At 43.8% G+C, this 21,782-nt stretch overlaps 1 protein-coding gene across 9 annotated transcripts in view; it reads right to left on the reverse strand.

Annotated features, from left to right (window-relative positions):
• NOD1 (nucleotide binding oligomerization domain containing 1) overlaps positions 1 to 18,903 on the reverse strand; it is a 91,272-nt gene extending 72,369 nt beyond the window's left edge. For all 9 annotated transcript variants that reach the window (XM_086396453.1, XM_086396452.1, XM_086396448.1 and 6 more), the window contains exon 1: positions 18,060 to 18,903. The gene's annotated coding sequence lies outside the window, so the exon portion shown is untranslated. The remainder of the gene's footprint in view (positions 1 to 18,059) is intronic.
• Between the last annotated feature and the right edge of the window lie 2,879 nt (positions 18,904 to 21,782).

A 21,782-nucleotide genomic window follows, 5' to 3' on the forward strand; every position in this document is an offset into this window, starting at 1 on the left:
AATACACCTTCTTCTCAAGTGCACATGGAACATTCTCCAGGATAGACGACATCTTGGGTCCCCAATCAAGCCTCACTAAATTTAAGAAAATTGAAATTGGACCAAACATCTTCTCCGACCACAATGCTATCAGACTAGATATCAATTACAAGAAAAAACTATAAGAAACACAAACACATGGAGATTAAACAACACATTTCTAAGTAACCAATAGGTTACTGAATAAATCAAAAGGGAAATAAAAAGATTTCTAGAAACAAATGACAATGAAAACATGACAACTCAAAACCTATGGGATGCAGCAAAAGCAGTTCTAAGAGGGAAGTTTATAGCAATACAATCCTACCTAAAGAAACAAGAAAAACATTGAAAAGACAACCTAACTTTACACCTAAAACAACTGAAAAAGAACGAAAAAAAAAAAACAACCCAAAGTTAGTAGGAGGAAAGAAATCATAAAGATCCAAGCAGAAATAAATGAAGAAGAAATAAAGAAATGATAGTAAAGATTAATAAAACTAAAAGCTGGTTCTTTGAGAAGACAAACAAAATTGACAAACCTTTAGCCAGACTCATCAAAAAAAAAAAAAAGAAGAAGAATCAAATCAACAAAACTAGAAAAAGGAGAAGTTACAACAAACAGTGCAGAAATACAAAGGATTATAAGAGACTATTATGAACAACTATATGGCAATAAAATAGATAACCTGGAAGAGATGGACAGATTCCTAGAAAAGTTCAATCTTCCAAGAATGAACCAGGAAGAAATAGAAATTATGAACAACCCAATTACAAGCATTGAAATTGAAGCTGTGATCAAACATCTCCCAAAAAACAAAAGCCCAGGACCAGAAGGCTTCACAGAGAATTCTGTCAAACATTTAGAGACGAGCTAATGCCTATCCTTCTAAAACTCTTTCAAAAAATTGCAGAGGAAGGAACACTTTCAAACCCATTCTACAAGGCCACCATCACCCTGATACCAAAACCAAAGACAACACACACACCAAAAAACTATAGGCCAATATCACTGATGAACATAGATGCAAAAATCCTCAACAAAACTTTAGAAAACAGAATTCAGCAACACATCCAAAAGCTCATACACCATGATCAAGTTTATTGGGTTTATTCCAGGGATGCAACAATTCTTCAATATACACAAATCAATGTGACACACCATATTAACAAAGTGAAAGATAAAAACCATATGATAATCTCAATAGATGCAGAAAAAGCCTTTGACAAAATTCAGCACCCACTTTGATTAAAACTTTTCAAAAAATGGGCATAGAAGGAACCCACCTCAACATAGTAAAGGCTATATATAATAAGTCTACAGCAAACATTATTCTCAATGGTGAAAAACTAAAAGCATTCCCCCTAAGATCAGGAACAAGACAAGGGGTGTCCACTTTCACCACTATTATTCAACATAGTTCTGGAAGTTCTAGCTACAGCAATCAGAGAAAAAAAAGAAATAAAAGGAATCCAGATCAGAAAAGAAGAAAGCTCTCACCATTTGCAGATGACATGATACTGCACATAGAAAACCCCAAAGATAATTACAGAAAATTACAGTGAATTTGGCAAAGTTGCAGGATACACAATCAATATGCAGAAATCACTTGTGTTTCTATATACTATCAATGAAAAATCAGAAAGAGAAATTAAGGAATCAATACCATTCACCATTGCAACCAAAAGAATTAAATATCTAGGGATAAACTTACCTAAGGAGAAAAAAGAACTGTACACAAAACAATTATAAGACACTAATGAAAGAAATCAAAGATGACATAAACAGATGGAGAGATATTCCATGTTCCTGGGTAGGAAGAATATTGTGAACATGACAATACTACCAAATGCAGCGTACAGATTCAATGTAATACCTATCAAATTACCAATCGCATTTTTCACAGAACTAGAATAAAAACTTTCACAATTCATATGGAAATACAAAAGACCCTGAATCGCCAAAGCAGTCTTGAGAAAGAAGAATGGAGCTGGAGGAATCAACCTTCCTGACTTCAGATTATACTACAAAGCTACAGTCATCAAGACAGTATGGTATTGGCATAAAAACAGAAATATAGACCAATGAAACAAGATAGAAAGCCCAGAAATAAACCCATGCACCTATGGGTACCTTATTTTTGGCAAAGGAGGCAAGAATATACAATGGGGCAAAGACAGTCTCTTCAATAAATGGTGCTGGGAAAACTGGACAGCTACATGTAAATTGCCAACATCCGCTGGATCATCGAAAAAGCAAGAGAGTTCCAGAAAAACATCTACTACTGCTTTATTGACTATGCCAAAGCCTTTGACTGTGTGGATCACAATAAACTGTGGAAAATTCTGAAAGAGATGGGAATACCAGACCACCTGACCTGCCTCTTGAGAAACCAATGTGCAGGTCAGGAAGCAACAGTTAGAACTTGACATGGAACAACAGACTGGTTCCAAATAGGAAAAGGAGTACGTCAAGGCTATATATTGTCACCCTGCTTATTTAACTTCTATTCAGAGTACATCATGAAAAATGCTGAGCTGGAAGAAGCACAAGCTGGATCAAGATTGCCAGGAGAAATATCAATAACCTCAGATATGCAGATGACACCACCCTTATGGCAGAAAGTGAAGAGGAACTAAAAAGCCTCTTGATGAAAGTGAAAGAGAAGAGTGAAAAAATTGGCTTAAAGTTCAACATTCAGAAAACTAAGATCATGGCATCTGGTCCCATCACTTCATGGGAAATAGATGGGGAAACAGTGGAAACAGTGTCAGACTTTATTTTTGGGGGTTCCAAAATCACTGCAGATGGTGATTGCAGCCATGAAATTAAAAGACGCTTACTCTTTGGAAGGAAAGTTATGACCAACCTAGATAGCATATTGAAAAGCAGAGACATTACTTTGCCAACAAAGGTCCGTCTAATCAAGGCTATGGTTTTTTCAGTAGTCATGTATGGATGTGAGAGTTGGACTGTGAAGAAAGCTGAGTGCTGAAGAATTGATGTTTTTGAACTGTGGTGTTGGAGAAGACTCTTGAGAGCCCCTTGGACTGCAAGGAGATCCAACCAGTCCATTCTAAAGGAGATCAGCACTGGGTGTTCTTTGGAAGGACTGATGCTAAAGCTGAAACTCCAATACTTTGGCCACCTCATGCGAAGAGTTGACTTACTGGCAAAGACCCTGATGCTGGGAGGGATTGGGGGCAGGAGGAGAAGGGGATGACAGAGGATGAGATGGTCGGATGGCATTACCGACTCAATGGACATGAGTTTGAGTGAACTCCGGGAGTTGGTAATGGATAGGGAGGCCCGGCTGCTGCGGTTCATAGGGTCGCAAAGGGTCGCACACGACTGAGCGACTGAACTGAACATGTAAAAGAATGAAATTAGAACACCTCCTAACACCATACTCAAAGATAAACTGAAAATGGATTAAAGACCTAAATGTAAGACCAGAAACTATAAAACTCTTAGAGGAAAACAGGCAGAACACTCATGACATAAATCAAAGATCCTCTCTGACCCACCTCCTAGAGTAATGGAAATAAAAACAAAAGTAAACAAGTGGGATCTGATTAAATTTAAAAGTTTTTGCATATCAAAGGAAACTATAAGGTGAAAAGACAACCCTCAGAATCAGAGAAAATAATAGCAAATGAAACAACTGACAAAGGATTAATTTCCAAAATATACAAGCAGCCCATACAACAATACCAGAAAAAACAAACAACCCAATCAAAAAGTGGGGAAAAGACCTAAACAGACATTTTTTTAAAGAAGACATATAGATGGCTAACAAATACATGAAAAGATGTTCAACATTGCTCATTAATAGAGAAATGCAAATCAAAACTATAGTGAAATATCACCTCACACCAGTCATAATGGGCTATCATCAAAAAGTCTACAAACAATAAATTTTGGAGGGGGTGTGGAGAAAAGGGAACGCTCTTGCACTGTTGGTGGGATTGTAAATTGATACAGCCACTATGGAGGACAGTATGGAGATTCCTTGAAAAACTAGGAATAAAACCACTATATGACCCAGCAATCCTACTCCTAGGCAAATACCCTGGGGAAACCAAAATTGAGACACATGTATCCCATTGTTCATTGCAGCACTACTTACAATAGCTAGAACATGGAAGCAATCTAGATGTCCATCGGCAGATGAATGGATAAAGAAGGTGTGGTACATATACACAATGGAATATTACTCAGCCATAAAAAGGAACGCATTTAAGTCAGTTCTAATGAGGTGGATGAACCTAGAACCTATTATACAGAGTGAAGGGAGTCAGAAAGAGAAAGATAAATATTGTATTCTAATGCATATATACAGAATCTAGAAAAATGGTACTGAAGAATTTATTTACAGGGCAACAATGGAGAAACAGACATAGAGAACAGACTTATGGACAAGGGGAGAGGGGAGGAGGGGTGAGATGCATGGAAAGAGTAACATGGAAACTTACACTACCATGTGTAAAATAGATAGCCAATGGGAATTTGCTGTATGTCTCAGGAAACTCAAACAGGGGCTCTGTATCAACCTAGAGGGATGGGATGGGGAGGGAGATGCGAGGGAGGTTCAAAAGGGAGGGGATATATGTATACCTATGGCTTATTCATGTTGAGGTTTGACAGAAAACAGCAAAATTCTATAAAGCAATTATCTTTCAATAAAAAATAAATTAAAAAAAAAAAAAAGGTTCCGCCAACCTGATCGTAAACCCCTGCACAAGCTGAAGACACACAACCATCAACACTGAGGATCACAGCTGGATTCTCCTCAAGGAAACAACTTCTCTCTGGAGTGTGGTTCATTTGAACAGGACCCAGGGCCTCCTCAGCCCAGTCTCATAGAGCAGAAGACAATTATACCCTGTGTGCTGACAAAGATGCTGTGGACAGAAAGGCTCCACCAATACTTCAAGCTGCCCAACAATGAGGTGGGTGGACCAACGCCTCCCATCAGCAACTGAACAGCAAGCTAAGACCAAGCACAACTTTATACAACATCAATACAATTGCACAGAGAACACACAATATGGGTCAACTCAAACAGAGTCCTACTTTCTCTGCTGCGTAAGCCACAGAAACATCAGCTCAATTATGCTTCCAGAAACTAGACAAGCTCAAGCTGCCACTCTTCACTGGGTCTACACGGAACTCTCTCTCTCATGAGCATGGGGTTCTGGGGAGGTTATTCATTTTTCTTGTTTTGTTTCCAATTTATTAACCTGGAAAACCAGCCTAGTACTTTATGCCTCTGCCATACCTGAAAACTACTAACAGCCCCCTCCAGAGAAAATTTAGCAGACAGGTGAGGCTATAGTCATTATTTGAAGCTTTTAAGTTCCATTAACATTCATTTACTTTAAGTATCTGAAAGCACAATCTCTCAGAACTTCACAGATAGAAAAAGTCAGTCTCTCTCAGTCTCCTGTCTCGTTCTCCGTCTCTCCATCCATCTCTGAGTCTCCCTTTCTCCCTCTCTTGTGAAAGCACCACTTAGACTGAACTCTAGGCACAGACACTGCCACCCTGCCACCACAAAGGCAGGAATGCAGACACAGTGCTCGTGAGTACTTGGGGGTGGATGCTCATGGGATACCGATCACCTTTCACAGCTATCTGCGCCTTCAGGGAACTCGAATGTCTGACTCCACATTCCTGAGCCAAGCATCTCCTTCTGGTCAAGAAACCGTGCTCAGAGTGCAGGGCCAGCCCCTCCTTTCCTGCTGGAACCATAGACTTCTGGAATGGAACAGAATACTGTCCAACACCCCTATTATAGAGATGAGGAAACTGAAGCTCTAGGCAAGGCTAAGACTTGTCTAGACCAACCAGAACTGGAACCCTGGCACCGAGGTCTCCAGGCACTGAGGTCAATGCTCTTTTGTTTATTTCTGGTTAGAGTAACCCCCTCAGCAGCCAAGAGTTTCACCCCACCCAACCCCCAGCAGGGACTGGTGCCCATCAGATGTGGAAAGCACAGAGGCCCCACCTCACTGTGTCCTCCCCTAAGCTCCTCTCTCCCCTCACTGGGAATTCCCACGGTACTCTATCCCCACCTGTATCACAGGATGGGGTATGTCACTTTTTTCTTCTCCTGAATTCTTTCTCCGTATCAATTGATGGTGGCAGTGAAGGGGCAAGACTCTAAAACCAGGCTGAAAGTGAAAGTGGCTCAGTCGTGTCCAACTCTTTGTGACCCCATGGACTATACAGTCCATGGAATTCTCCAGGCCAGAATATTGGAGTGGGTAGCTTTTCCCTTCTCCAGGGGATCTTCCCAACCCAGGGACTGAACCCAGGTCTCCCACATTGCAGGTGGATTCTTTACCAGCTGAGCCACAAGGGAAGCCCAGAACCAGGCTACCTTATTCCAACCACTAGCTGTGTGATTTGGACAAATACATAACCTTCTGTGTTTCAATGTTCTAATGTTCTTGTCTACAAAGTGCAGCCTATAACACATACTTTCTGGGACTGGCATGAGGATTCAGTGAGTGAATACTTAGATGGCACTTAGCACAACATTGGTCACACTGCAAGCATGTATCATGACCAAGGAGAAGGTGGTATAAGTTGGAGCTTTGGACTGGTTCATCTTTGAGGCCCAGCATTTGACTATGAGGGATGAGGATGCTGGGTTAAAAAATATGTTGAATGAATGAACCTAGCACAGTATACTGCTGATAACACGTGCTCCGTTAATGATCACTGAACAAATATGTAGATTTCCAGAATTCACAGGCTCACTTAGGAGTGTTACCGGGAAAGTTCATTAGTTAGATAAATTCAGATCTGCAGGCACCAAAATGTTCTATTGCTCTAAGACTTTTCCATTAGCAGCTGCCTTAAAAAGTTTAACCGAAGTACAGCTCTCAACTTCCAAGCATTCTCTTGGCACACAATCACCCATTGTTTTGTGACAATGTCCTCCATTGTGCCTTATGGTTGTGCTGTGCCAAGTCACTTCAGTGGTATCTGACTCTTTGCGACCCCAAGGACTGTAGCCCGCCAGGTCCCTCTGTCCATGGGATTCTCCAGGCAAGGATACTGGAGTGGGTTGCCATGCCCTCCTCCAGGGGATCTTGCCAATCAAGGAACTGAACCCATTTCTCTTTTGTCTCTTGCATTGGCAGGTGGGTTCTTTACCACTAGCACCACCTGGGAAGCCCATGCCTTATGGGGCTGATATACAATTGTTAGTGGACATTTTCCTGTTTTTATCTAGGCTTTGAAAAACAAAGTTCCCAAAACCCCCTGCTGGTACTCATCTCTGAGGGCCCAGTGAATTAAAATATCTTAATAAAGGAAGCCAACAAAAGATAACAGAGTCTTGAATCAGAAACCCAGATCTGGAACCCTATAAGTGGGTTTAGGTGCTTATACCAAAGAAAGTTCTACAGAAGGGGTGGGTCTGGAAGCCAGAGAACATTAGGAGACGGCATTGAGGATGACACAGAACATATCTGGAGCTTCTCAAATAAAAGGCACTTTATAAGAACAAAACACATTAGTCACCTCAGAGGCTTGAAGTGAAACCTGGGCTTCAACAAACACTCAGTTGACTGTTGGCCAAAATGCTTAGCTGGAGACTTTTACTGTCTGGGACACAAATCTACCCGGAGCTTAGCCAGATAGGACCTCAGATGTGTGGGAGAGGACCCCAAGGCCCATCGAGAAGTTGAGGAGATGCCAGGTTCTTCTGAAAGGTGGCACGCCCTGGGCCCCCGCCCAGCAAGGGCCTATCTCAGGAAGCAGGTCCTCCTTGCCAGCCCAGATACACCTGACCTGCTGTGACCTCTCGCTCCATGACTTCACAACAGCTACACAGGGGTGAGAAGAAAGAGGGTAATGCAGATGCCCCAAAACAAGAGGCTTTTCCTGTACCTGAAAGCTCCATGTAAAGAATTTGTTTTTTTAAACACTACAGTTTTTTCAGTTCAGTTCAGTCGCTCAGTCGTGTCTGACTCTTTGCAATCCCATGAATCACAGCACGCCAGGCCTCCCTGTCCATCACCAACTCCTGGATTTTACTCAAACTCATGTCCATCGAGTCGGTGATGCCATCCAGCCATCTCATCCTCTGTCGTCGCCTTCTCCTCCTGCCCCCAATCCCTCCCAGCATCAGGGTCTTTGCCAATGAGTCAACTCTTCGCATGAGGTGGCCAAAGTATTGGAGTTTCAGCTTTAGCATCAGTCCTTCCAACGAACACCCAGGACTGATCTCCTTTAGAATGGACTGGTCGGACCTCCTTGCAGTCCAAGGGACTCTCAAGAGTCTTCTCCAACACCACAGTTCAAAAGCATCAATTCTTCAGCACTCAGCTTTCTTCACAGTCCAACTCTCACATCCATACATGACTACTGGAAAAACCATAGCCTTGACTAGATGGACCTTTGTTGGCAAAGTAATATCTCTGCTTTTTAATATGCTGTCTAGGTTGGTCATAACTTTCCTTCCAAGGAATAAGCATCTTTTAATTTCATGGCTGCAATCACCATCTGCAGTGATTTTGGAGCCCAAAAAGTAAAGTCTGACGCTGTTTCCACTGTTTCCCCATCTATTTCCCAGGAAGTGATGGGACCAGATGCCATGATCTTAGTTTTCTGAATGCTGAGTTTTAAGTCAACATTTTCACTCTACTCTTTCACTTTCATCAAGAGGCTTTTTAGTTCCTCTTCACTTTCTGCCATAAGGGTGGTGTCATCTGCATATCTGAGGTTATTGATATTTCTCCCGGCAATCTTGATTCCAGCCCAGCATTTCTCATGATATACTCTGCGTATAAGTTAAATAAGCAGAGTGACAATATACAGCCTTGACGTACTCCTTTCCCTATTTGGAACCAGTCTCCAGTTTTTTAAGTATATGCAAATTCCCTGGTAGATGAACAGAGTGAAGAAAAGTACCTCTTTCAGGGCTTTGGGGCTAAAGCCAGGGAGAAACAGACTAGCATGAACTACCATTCAAACTTCTCCCCTGAGCCAGGGGGTTCCCAGAATTTTTACCCACAGACTCTGACAGTCTGGCACCCATGCCGCCATCCTGCCTCCCCTTTTGGGAACCTTTCATTCCTATTCCTAAGGAGCTGCGGGTACTGGACCCCATCCATGTGCATGCACAGAGGCCCCACTGAAGAACGCCGCACATGGCTGGCCAGCATGCATTTACACACCTCTGCTCCCAAAAACCACAGAGCAGGTGCTGTAGGCCAGGCAGACCAGTCTCTGAGCCCTGGTTCTGCCGTCTTTTCTCTGTTCTGAAATTCAGTTCTTCATTAGAAACTGAAAACCATAGGGACTTCCCTGTGGTCCAGTTGTTAAGAATCTGCCTTGCAATGCAAGGGACAAGGGTTCAATTCCTGGTCAGGGAACTATTATCCACATGCCAATGAGCAGCTAAGCCTGCACACCACAACAAGAGAGTCTGGCACCGCAACAAAGAGATCCTGCATGATGCAATGAAGATTCCATGTGCTGCAGCTAAGACTCGATGCACCCAAATAAAGATAAAAAAAAAAAAGTAATTGAAAACCATAATTTGTCTTGCACATTAAGACAAGGTTTGTTGTCTGCTGTGGTTTAGTTGCTAAGTCGTGTCTGATTCTTTGTGACCCTATGGACTGCAGCCTGCCAGGTTCTCTGTCCGTGGGATTTCCCAGGCAAAAATACTGGAGCGGGTTGCCCTTTCCTTCTCCAGATCATCTTCCTGACCCAGGGGTTGAACTCACATCTCCTGCATTGGCAGGTGGATTCTTTACCACTGAGCCACCAGGGAAGCCCAAGACAAGGTTTATAAAGCTTAACAAGTAAATGTCATTAATCATTTTTTTCTTATAGATTACTAACATTGAGAAAAGGTATGGGTTGGAACTCCTCAAAGCCTCCTACTGCCCTCTACAATAAATTTCCAAATCCTTCTCAGCCCAGGAGGCTCTGCTTGGCCTTCCTTATTGAACTCGCCTCAATACACTCCATTCTTTCCACCTCTGAGCCTTCAAACATGCTCTTGCTTGCATCTGGTGTGGCCTTACCTCTCTTCATCCCCAAGAACTAGTTGAAAAGGCTCATTCTTGGAGGGGCAGATCCCAGACTCCCTTAATCCCAGTACATGTGTCATGACATACTGCTGTCTTCACTTACAGCACTTAGCCCATTTATACGTATGTACTTGTGTTTACCACCCCTTCCTCTTCCAATAGGTGGCAAATTCCCTTTGGCCAGGTGCTGGGCCCTGGGATTCATTCACTGCTGTATCCCCAAAACTGGGTAGATTCCTGGCACCAGCAAGGTCTTCTGATAATATCTGTTGAATCAATGTGTTGCAGAATTGAAACCCCAAATAGCCAGGAGGAGCCAGGAGCTATAAGCAGTTCTCTGACAGCCCTCAACACCAGGCTGGGAAGCCAGCAAAAAACTTCATACCCATGAAGTTTCTTTTTATTCATAAAGCCAGAAAAACAAGTGCCAGCTTATTATCAGAAATGTTAAATCATCCCCAAGTCACTCAATGGAGAATTCCCTTTGCTAGGCTCCGAGTTCCACTGGCCCAGGCCTCTTGGAAGGCTGCCAGAACTCCAAACAATGCAAATGCTAGGAGGGTGTAGAATTTCTTTAAAGGTAGTGGGCCTGGCACAGGCCACTGTATTTTTGATGCAATGCCCTTTAAACACTGTCATGTCCACCTGGGTCCCCATCCTGGGAAATTCCAGGCCTGGTTTCCATTTTCTCAAATACCCAGCACACCTGTCTGGGTGAACGTTTTAGAATATATTTAGAAACACAGAATGTCTGTGTTTTATTACAGCTAGGTTAACAATCTCAGTACTCTGAGATGATTGACATTTATCCCAAAATAAACATAATTCATTCTAATAACGTCAGTCAATACCAATATCACCACCCCCAGTGTATAATAGATCATCCAGTGAAAGCAATGTTGAGGTTTAAAGGTTATAAATGGAGGGGGAGGGGGGCGCCCACGTTCACTCCATCAGCAGGCCGAGGCAGGCAGTTCTTTGCAAGGGCCTTGTATCCAGGAGCACCACTCTACAAAGAGCACAAGCACATCTGTGGGTCAATTCCAGGAGGCAGGCATGGGGATGGGGATGTGGGCAGAGAGGGAGGGGCACTCACTGAGTCCTGAGTGGTTAGAACCTGGATTTCTGCTTTAAATCCTGAGTGCAGCACTAACAATCTGTTGACTTTGGGCTGGTTATTTAATCTCATTGAGCCTTAGCTGTCTCCTCTGTAAAACAGGAGAAACAATAACTACAATATGAGGTTGTTGGGGAGATTAAATGAGCTAAAAACAAAACAGAAACCTAAAGTCCTTCAACCAGTGCTGCAGAGAGTAAACCTACGTAAGCATTTGCTATCATTATTTAGGGTTTACGAGATCAGACACATCTTTATTTCACTTCATTTCATTAAAGTCTCAAGCCAATCCTTCCAGATTGTTAGAGTTATCCCCTTTTCACAGATGTAAATACTGAGGCTTCTGAGGATTAAGTAGCTAATTCAAAGCCAGATAACTAGGAGATGGCAAGACCAGCACTTGAACCCCATCATCACACTCATTATCATCTTAACCACCATTTCCTGGAAGTCAGGTGGTACACTGAGCACTTCACAGCAACCATCTTATCAAAGACTCAAAATCACTCTCCAAGGAAAGAACTGTAACTATTTCATACAAACAAGGACACAAGGTTGGAAGAATTAAATCTTGGGCGAGGTCACACTGTTAGTTAAGGAATGAAGTGGGAGCTTGATCCTAGTTCTGACACCAAAGCTCACAGTCTCTTCCATTCAAGTCCTGACTGTCTAGTATTTGTCATAGATCTTGTAACTTCACTTGAAATCATCAACGAGCCTGAATTCATATTAAATGTAAACAACACTAGCCTTGTTAAGTGAAGTCCAGGAAAGGCTCACTCCATGAAGGGGCCTGCTGTCCTGAATAACAAGGAGTTAGGATATCCCCAAAGAAAAGCCTAGGTTTCCACCTGGTTCCTTCTAGAAGGCTTGGTTGGGGGTCACTGATACCAACTGGGAAATGTGTTAAAAAGAAGCATGAGGAGTTCTTGGTCATTAGACTTTTATCTTTTGGGAATTAGAAGACCACAAATATTTTCTCATGTATCATCATCTGCTCCCAGCTCTTCTACCATGGAAAGGCTTTCCTTTCCTTAGCAGTATTTGACTGCCCTACTCAGCTAAGCATGACTCTGAAAATATCTACCAAGTTGCTCCATCCCCCAACTATTTTCTGTCCCTAAACTATATCATGGAGATGACATACAGAAGGGCCAATAGCAACAAAGATATAATGAGGTATACAAAGATATAGTGATGGCGACTTTTCACGTTTCATGAAAACAGTAACCAACCCACACCTGGTGCTAACCTGATACTCACTTTGCAAATTACCTAGACCCTCATGTTGACCCATTCAATAGTTCTATAGGAAACTATATTGTTGTTTGCTTTATTGACTATGCCAAAGCCTTTGACTGTGTAGATCACAACAAACTGTGGAAAATTCTTCAAGAGATGGGAATACCAGACCACCTGACCTACCTCCTGAGAAATCCGTATGCAGGTCAGGAAGCAAGAGTTAGAACTGGACATGGAACAACAGACTAGTTCCAAATAGGAAAAGGAGTACGTCAAGGCTGTATATTGTCACCCTGTTTATTTAACTTATATGCAGAATACATCATGCGAAATGCCCAGCTAGATGAAGCACAAGCTGGAATGAAGATTGCTGGGAGAAATATCAATAACCTCAGATATGCAGATGACACCACCCTTATGGCAGAAAGTGATGAAAAACTAAAGAGCCTCTTGATGAAAGTGCAAGAGGAGAGTGAAAAAGCTGGCTTAAAACTCAACATTCAGAAAACTAAGATCATGGCATCTGGTCCCATCAGTTCAGTTCAGTTCTCACTCAGTCATGTCCAACTCTTTGCAACTCCATGAATCGCAGCATTCCAGACCTCCCTGTCCATCACCAGCTCCCGGAGTTCACTCAAACTCATGTCCATCGAGTCGGTGATGCCATCCGACCATCTCATCCTCTGTCGTCCCCTCTCCTCCTGCCCCCAATCCCTCCCAGCATCAGAGTCTTTTCCAATGAGTCAACTCTTCACATGAGGTGGCCAAAGTACTGGAGTTTCAGCTTTAGCATCAGTCCTTCCAATGAACACCCAGGACCAATCTCCTTTAGAATGGACTGGTTGGATCTCCTTGCAGTCCAAGGGACTCTCAAGAGTTTTCTCCAACACCACAGTTCAAAAACATCAATTCTTCAGCGCTCAGCTTTCTTCACAGTCCAACTCTCACATCCATACATGACCAATGGAAAAACCATAGCCTTGATTAAATGGACCTTTGTTGGCAAAGTAATGTCTCTGCTTTTCAATATGCTATCTAGGTTGGTCATAACTTTCCTTCCAAAGAGTAAGCGTCTTTTAATTTCATGGCTGCAATCACCATCTGCAGTGATTTTGGAGCCCAAAAAATAAAGTCTGACACTGTTTCCACTGTTTCCCCATCTATTTCCCATGAAGTGATGGGACCACGATTTTAAGATCATGATCTAAGATGCCATGATCTTAGTTTTCTGAATGTTGAGTTTTAAGCCAGCTTTTTCACTTGCCTCTTTCACTTTCACCAAGAGGCTCTTTAGTTCCTCTTCATTTTCTGCCATAAGGGTGGTGTCATCTGCACATTTGAGGTTATTGATACTTCTCCTGGCAATCTCGTCCCATCACTTCATGGCAAATAGATGGAGAAACAATGGAAACAGTTAGAGACTTTATTTTGTGGGGCTCCAAAATCACTGCAGACAGTGACCGCAGCCGTGAAATTAAAAGACGCTTGCTCCTTGGAAGAAAAACTATGAACAACCTAGACAGCATTTTAAAAAGCAGAGACATTACTTGGCCAACAAAGGTCTGTCTAGTCAAGGCTGTGGTTTTTCCAGTGGTCGTGTATGGATGTGAGAGTTGGACTGTGAAGAAAGCTGAGCGCCAAAGAATTGATGCTTTTGAACTGTGGTGTTGGAGAAGACTCTTAAGAGTCCCTTGGACTGCAAGGGGATCAAATCAGTCCATCCTAAAGGAAATCACTCTTGAATATTCATTGGAAGGACTGATGCTGAAGCTCCAACACTTTGGCCACCTGATGTGAAGAACTGACTCATTGGAAAAGACCCTGATGCTGGGAAAGATTGAAGGTGGGAAGAGAAGGGGACAACAGAGAATGAGATGGTTGGATGGCATCACCAAGTCGATGGACATGAGTTTGAGCAAGCTCCGGGAGTTGGTGATGGACAGGGAAGCCTGGTGTGCTGCAGTCCCTGGGGTCACAAAGAGTCGGATACGACTTAGCAACTGAACAACAACATCAGTTCAGTTGCTCAGTCATGACCGACTCTTTGTGACCCCATGGACTGCAGCACACCAGGCTTTCCTGTCCTCCACTATCTCCTGGAGTTTGCTCAAATTCATGTCCATTGAGTTGGTGATTCTAACCATCTCATCCTCTGCCACCCTCTTCTTCCTTTGCCTTCAATCTTTCCCAGCATCAGGGTCTTTCTCAATGAGTTGACTGGGCCAATTGATCTCAGAGCCACTGAAATTGAATTGAAACCCCAAACTATAGTTTAATTCAAAGGAAAATGACTACTCAGCAAAACAAATAACAAAGCAGCAGATTACAAGAGAGCACTCTAAGTGAAGTGTAACACAAAATTGCCTTGCTGGTTCTATCGAAGCAGATCCCTTGTTAGGGCATCGTGCCCCTTCAGAGGGCCAAGGAAAGATTGCCACAGATTAACAGCATCCCAGACCCAACAGCTCCAGAGGCAGGGAGGATGACTAACGGGAGGGAGGGTGGCAAGCTTGTCCTGGCCAACTTTGCATTAAAATCTCTGCCCAGAGTTTGGTCTGTGGTGGGATTTAGATAAAACACAACAAGAAGAATTCAACCCATAAAGTCTTGCTTTGACAAACTTTCCAGCACTGGGTAAAAAACATTAAGTAATTGAAATGGCAGTGATTACTCACCTCTTACTACAAGGGTCAAGTTTGGGGGGCAGGAGGGGAACACGTCACTGAGTAATGACGCACCAAAGAGTTTTTCTTGAAACAACCTTCCTTCCTTCCAACTTTGGACTCTATAGATGGATGAAAGGAAGCCCTTTGTATAAGACTCAGCTGACTCTGCCTTTTCAAAAGATAAAAGAAAACAGGACTTGCAGAAACCTGCAAGATACCTAAAAGCATCTACATGACAAAAATTCAGCAAAAGTCTAAATCTTATCTTTTTAAATTTCCTCTTGCCTCAAACCCCCAAAAAAGAATCATAGAAGGAACTGGTAATTTAAACTTCAAATCCTAAATTTAAGTCTTAGATACTGAATAAATATTGAACTTTTTTTTATAAAAGGAGACAAGAATTTAAGATTCTCATTAGGCAAGTATAAGGGATAGTGCTGTAAAAGCACTTGATTTTTATATCACCATTAAATCACTATTTATAGTATTTCTACTGTTTAATCTAAAACAAACAGTGCTGCTATTACTGTCAGAGAATCACCAGTGACACACACAGTGGAACTAAGGTGAAAGATTCAGGGTGCCCCCACTGACAACTGCAGGATGTACGTTTTCCCTTCCCCAAGTTCCTGACTTCTTGGTCATCTAAGAAGGATTCATTGTCCCTAGGGCAAGAGTCAGTAGCAAAACAGGTACAACTGGGGCACAGCCCAAGGATGCTGACAGCACGAAAGTCACGTGTGTGTGCCCATGTCAATTCTGAAACCCTGTAAACAGCCCAGCTACAGGGGAGCTCATATGTATATATGTGTATGCTGCTGCTGCATCGCTTTAGTCGTGTCTGACTCTGTGCTTCCCACCAGGCTTTCCGTCCTTGGGATTCTCCAGGCAAGAACACTGGAGTGGGTTGCCATTTCCTTCTCCAATGCATGAAAGTGAAAAGTGAAAGTGAAGTCGCTCAGTCATGTCCAACTCTTAGCGACCCCATGGACTGCAGCCTACCAGGCTCCTCCATCCATAGGATTTTCTAGGCAAAAGTACTGGAGTGGGGTGCCACTGCCTTCTCCAATATATGTGTATACATATATGCATATGTATTATATATATATATATATATATATAGATTACAGTAGAATAGAGGAAGTCTCAAACTTAAGGACCACTTTATTTTGTCATTCCTATCACATGGAGTAAAACTGTATTCCAGAGCCATTAATAAGCCCTACTGAGCAACAGGCTGGTGGCCTGAAATTGCAGGCCTTAAACTACACAGTGACTGAGGAGAAGGAGTACAAACCCCTTTCCTGAGCAAGGCAGGAAAAGAAAAAGGGAATGGAGTTTCAAGGGAGACAACTGCTGGACACTCTCTTCACTGTGGCTGTACTAAACAACTGTTGAACACAAATCACTACTGCGGTGGCTAATAACTGCTACTGATGGAGAAGCAACCGGGCCTGCCAGGCATTTGATACACATTGTCTCCTTCAGGACAGAGCTACTATTTTTCCCATTTCACAAGAAAGAAAACAGGGGTTCAGGGAGATCATCCAAGTATCACAGAAGTGACAGACTCTGAATTTGGGCCCAGGTTTGATGGGCTCCAAAGCTTGAACTTAAATTTCTTCATTATGCAAAACCACAATCCATTCTTCTTGGACCCTCTAGAAGCCCTCTCTTCTCCTAGGTTGTTGTTTGTTTCAAATCCACCTTTCTTATCTGCACCACACATGCAGTAGAAATCTGTGTCTTGTCCAGTGGCCCTGGTTGCTGAGATTAGCGATCAACCCTTGGGTGAGAAGAGGGTAAATTCTGTGCACTTCTAATATTCAAGTTCCTTGGAAATCTCAGATAGGGGGCTTTCAGCAGGTACAAACCCGACCCTGCGGCAAGCACACCTGCTGCTCCTGCTGCTAAGCCGCTTCAGTCGTGGCCAACTCTGTGCGACCCCCATAGATGGCAGCCCACCAGGCTCCCCCGTCCCTGGGATTCTCCAGGCAAGAACACTGGAGTGGGTTGCCAGTTCCTTCTCGGATTTATGAAAGTGAAAAGTGAAAATGAAGTCGCTCAGACGTGTCCGACTCTCAGCAACCCCATGGACTGCAGCCTACCAGGCTCTTCTGTCCATGGGATTCTCCAGGCAAGAGTATCGGAGTGGGGTGCCATTGCCTTCTCCGAAGCACACCTAACTTCACCCTTAAAGCAGAAATCCCAGAAGTTGTCAACAGGTTTACTGGCTTCCCTTCATTTAACTTTAAATGATAGTAATAGAGGCATTTCCCAGAAAGCAGAACCAACGAGGCATCATGATCTGGCAAAGCTTCTGTGTTTCACAATATGCCAAAAGACTGTGTGCATAGCTGAGGCAGTATTCCGGCGACGCTGCCAAGTCTTGTCTCATTTCCCTTCTCTGCCTCTCGGGAAACCAGAGAGAGGGCCACTGCCCCTTTCCCAGGGCCACGCGGGACACTGGGTACAGCCGGATCTGTCTGCAGGCTGGACTGTTATCAAAGCCCCTGCCCGCCTTTCCATCCTCTCTTGGCAACCACTCTTTGGTCGCTGGTGCTCAACCCTGCCCACACAGTGGAATCAGCTGAGAAGTATAAACGATACAGACCCCCGCCCCCTCCATTCCCCCAAGGGGTTCTGATGGATCCAGCCTGGGCATCTGAATTTTACAAGCACCCCAGGTGATTCTACGGTGCAGGCAGGACTGAGACGCTCTGTCTGGACCACCGTGGGATAAACGATTCCCCTAACGCTGAAGTTCACCCCCCTGAACTTTCGTGGTTCCACAAACACCGGGTTTCTCCTCCTTGCTCCACCCGGAGCTCTTCCAGCGCAGCTTTGAATTCTGCCTGCTCGCAGGACGCCGCCTCTCTGCGCCTCCTCCGCCGCGGCGCCCAGGACCCCCAGAAAACGTGTGCTCCGCGCGACCCACCCCTGCCGCTGGGACTTACTTGGTCGCCAGGTATGGAGACCTCGCGGTACTGGGGAGCCAGAGCCGGAATCCGGTGCGCCGGGAGCGCGCGGGCGGGAACTCGGAGGTCTGGGAGTGCCGACCCCGTAGCGCGGCGCCCGCAACTTCACCCGCTGCAGGGCAGGTACAGCCGCCGCGCGGGCCGGGAACGCGAACTGTCACGACCGTAGCGACTGCCGCGCCCCGAACCACCGCGGCCTGCGCTAAAAGGCCGAGGCGCGGCCCGGGCGAGCGAGGCGAACGCGGGCGGCCGGGAGAGGCTGCGCGCAGAAAGTGGCCCTGGGCAGCCTGAAGGGGCAGTCCCTGCCCCAGCAGAGTAGCCAGGCCACCGCGCGGGTAGGCCTGAGAGCTCGCCAGAGGTGACCCACGCCTACTGGTGGCGCCAGCTCCGTCCCGGCTGCTGCGAGCTCAGGCCCGTCCCGTTAGAAGTGCTAGCCCAGCGTCCGCAACCAGAGGCAGCTGCTTCAAAACACCACGGTGGAAACGCCTGTTAGAACACGTGCTCCCCCGTGAAACTCCTGTTAACACGTGACACATGCTCCCGGATGAAAAGCAGCTCAAAACAATCAAACCTTTTACGACAGAGCATATACTTCGATATGGACTTCTTAAAAATCTAAGGTTTTCTTCCTGCCCTTAAATCTCTTCTTGGCGGTGTACATTGTTTACTGTTAACGCTGTGATGACCTGTCAGGGAGTTTGTAACATGCTAGCTAATACATTTCCTAGTAAGCTGTCTTTTTAACGTTTTAAATGGAGAAGGTCTACATAAGGCATAACGATGCTATAAATAAGTTTCACACTGAATAAAATACATTCAATCATGTGACCCCATATGCTCATGAATATTTAGATTCCCAAAAAAGGCTGCCTTCTGAAAAGTTTGTTCATAACTCAAAAGTGAAACTTTGCAAAGGTAACACTGGTGGGAGACGTGCAAACTTGTCAAACCTAATATAGAGACACTAAAGATACCAATTCTTCATGTATGTTTATCCTTACATGAACTTCTGGTAGAAAAATTGCAAAATTTGTCCTTTCTTCTAGGATTCTGGATTTTATCTTCCATATCTTTTAAATACTCACATTTTCTATATCCTGCTTCTCTGTCTGCACTTTCAGTTGACTTCTTCAATTCTTTCCATTAATCAATTATTTTTGTGGTTATTTGAATCTGCTGTGTTACTGGTCTTCGCTAGGTGAAATAGTCCCTCCAGGCCCCCTATAATGTTCAAGTCCTACACCTGGAACCTGTGAATATGGCAAAGGAGAATTAAAGTAGCAGATGGAATTAAGGGTGCAAATCAGCTGACCTTGAGATGGAAAGATTAAGCATGGTCTATTGGTATGGGCTGGATGCAGTCACAAGGGTCCTTATAAATGGAAGAGGGAGGCAGAAGAAGGAGCGCTAAAAGAGACAGCAACTTGGGAAGGATTGGGCCGGGTGTTGCTGGTTTTGAAGAGGAGGAATGGAGCTATGAGCCAAGAAATTGAGCTTCTGTGGCTTCTAGAAGCTGCAGAAAACAAGGAAATGGGTTCTCTAGCAGGGCTCCAGAAGGAATACAGTTCTGCTGACACTTTGATTTCAGCCTAGTGAGACACATTTTAGACTATTGAACTCCAGAACCATAATAAAAATTGTGTTGCTCTAGGCTACGAAATTTGTGGTAACTCATTACAACAGCAACAGGCAACCAATACACCATCCACTTAAGTTCTTAATTTCAACAATAATATATTTATTTTCTAAGAGTATTTTGGTCTTATTTCTAATTTTATTGGGCAGGTTTAATAGTCTCCTGTTCTCTGCTGATTCCACTGCTTCAAAAATTCATATATAGTTATTTTTACTTTTAATTAAACTTTTTATTTGAGGATAGTTGTAAATTTGCTAGAGTGAAAAAGTTGGCGTAAAACTCAACATTCAGAAAACTAAGATCATGGCATCTGGTCCCATCTCTTCATGGCAAATAGATGAGGAAACAGTGAGAGACTTTATTTTAGGGGGCTCCAAAATCACTGCAGATGGTGACTGCAGCCATGAAATTAAAAGGCACTTGCTCCTTGGAAGAAAAGCTATGATCAATCTGCTGCTGCTGCTAAGTCGCATCAGTCATGTCCGACTCTCTTCGACCCCATAGACGGCAGCCCACCAGGCTCCCCTGTCCCTGGGATTCTCCAGGCAAGAACACTGGAGTGGGTTGCCATTTCCTTCTCCAATGCATGAAAGTGAAAAGTGAAAGTGAAGTCGCTCAGTTGTGTCCGACTCTTCGCGACCCCATGGACTGCAGCCTACCAGGCTCCTCTGTCCATGGGATTTTCCAGGCAAGAGTACTGGAGTGGGGTGCCATTGCCTTCTCTCTGACCAATCTAGACAGCATATTAAAAATCAGAGATGTTACTTTGCCAACAAAGGTCCATCTAGTCAAGTGAAAGTGAAGTGACTCAGTCCTGTCCGACTCTTTGCAACCCCATGGACTGCAGCCTGCCAGGTTCCTCCGTCTGTGGGATTTTCCAGGCAAGAATACTGGAGTGGGTTGCCATTTACTTCTCCAGGAGATCTTCCTGACCCAGGGATTGAGTCCGGGTCTCCCACATGGTAGGCAGACACTTTGCCATCTAAGCCACCAGGGAAGTCCTAGTCAAAGCTATGGTTTTTCCAGTAGTCATATATGGATGTGAGGGTTGGACCATAAAGAAAGCTGAGTGCTGAAGAATTGATGCTTTTGAACTGTGGTGTTGGAGAAGACTCTTGAGAGTCCCTTGGACTGCAAGGAGATCAAACCAGTCAATCATAAAGGAAATCAGTCCTGAATATTCATTGGAATATTCAGACTGATGCTGAAGCTCCAATACTTTGACCACCTGATGCGAAGAACTGACTCACTGGAAAAAATGCTGATGCTGATGGGAAAGATCGAAGGCAAGAAAAGGGGACGACAGAGGATGAGATGATTGGATGGCATCACTGAGTCAATAGACATGAGTTTGAGCAAGCTCCGGGAATTGGATCTTTATGTTGAGCCTTCCAAACTATGAACGTAGTATACCTCTCCATTTATTTATTTAGATCTTTGATATCTTTCATCAGTGTTTTGTTTTCAGTACAAGTCTTAACACATTTGGTTAAATTTGCACTTAAGTATTTCCTTTAAAAAATTATATACATTGTTGGTAAGAATGTAAAATTGACAGGGAGGCCTGGCGTGCTGCAGTCCACAGGGCTGCAGTCAGACACGACTGAGCAACTGAACTGAACTGTAAATCCACATGCAGCTGTAAGAGATAATGCAGAGACCCTTACACCTTTAACCCAATTTCCCTTCATGGTCATCTTGCAGACCCTGAATGATACAGTCAAAATACAGAACATTTCCACCACTGCAATGACCCCCCATGTTGCCATTACACCACACCACCTCCTCTTTAACCCCTGACAACATCTAACCTGTTCCCCATTTCTGTACTATGTCATTTCAAGAATGTTACAGAAATGGAAGCACACAGTATGTATTGAGATTTTGTTTGGGGACTGGTTTTGTTCACTCAGCCTAAGTCTCTGGGGCTTCACCTAGGGCATCGCATGTATCAGTGGTTCTCTTTATTACTGAGTAGTATTTCATGGTATTACCACAAAGATACCACAGCTTAATCATTCACATGTAGAAAGACATTTGGATTATTTCCAATTTTTAGCTGTTAT

Source organism: Bos grunniens, chromosome 4 (assembly GCF_055505025.1).
Source record: "Bos grunniens cultivar Pamir isolate PY7600 chromosome 4, Bosgru_T2T1.0, whole genome shotgun sequence".
NCBI lineage: Eukaryota > Metazoa > Chordata > Mammalia > Artiodactyla > Bovidae > Bos > Bos grunniens.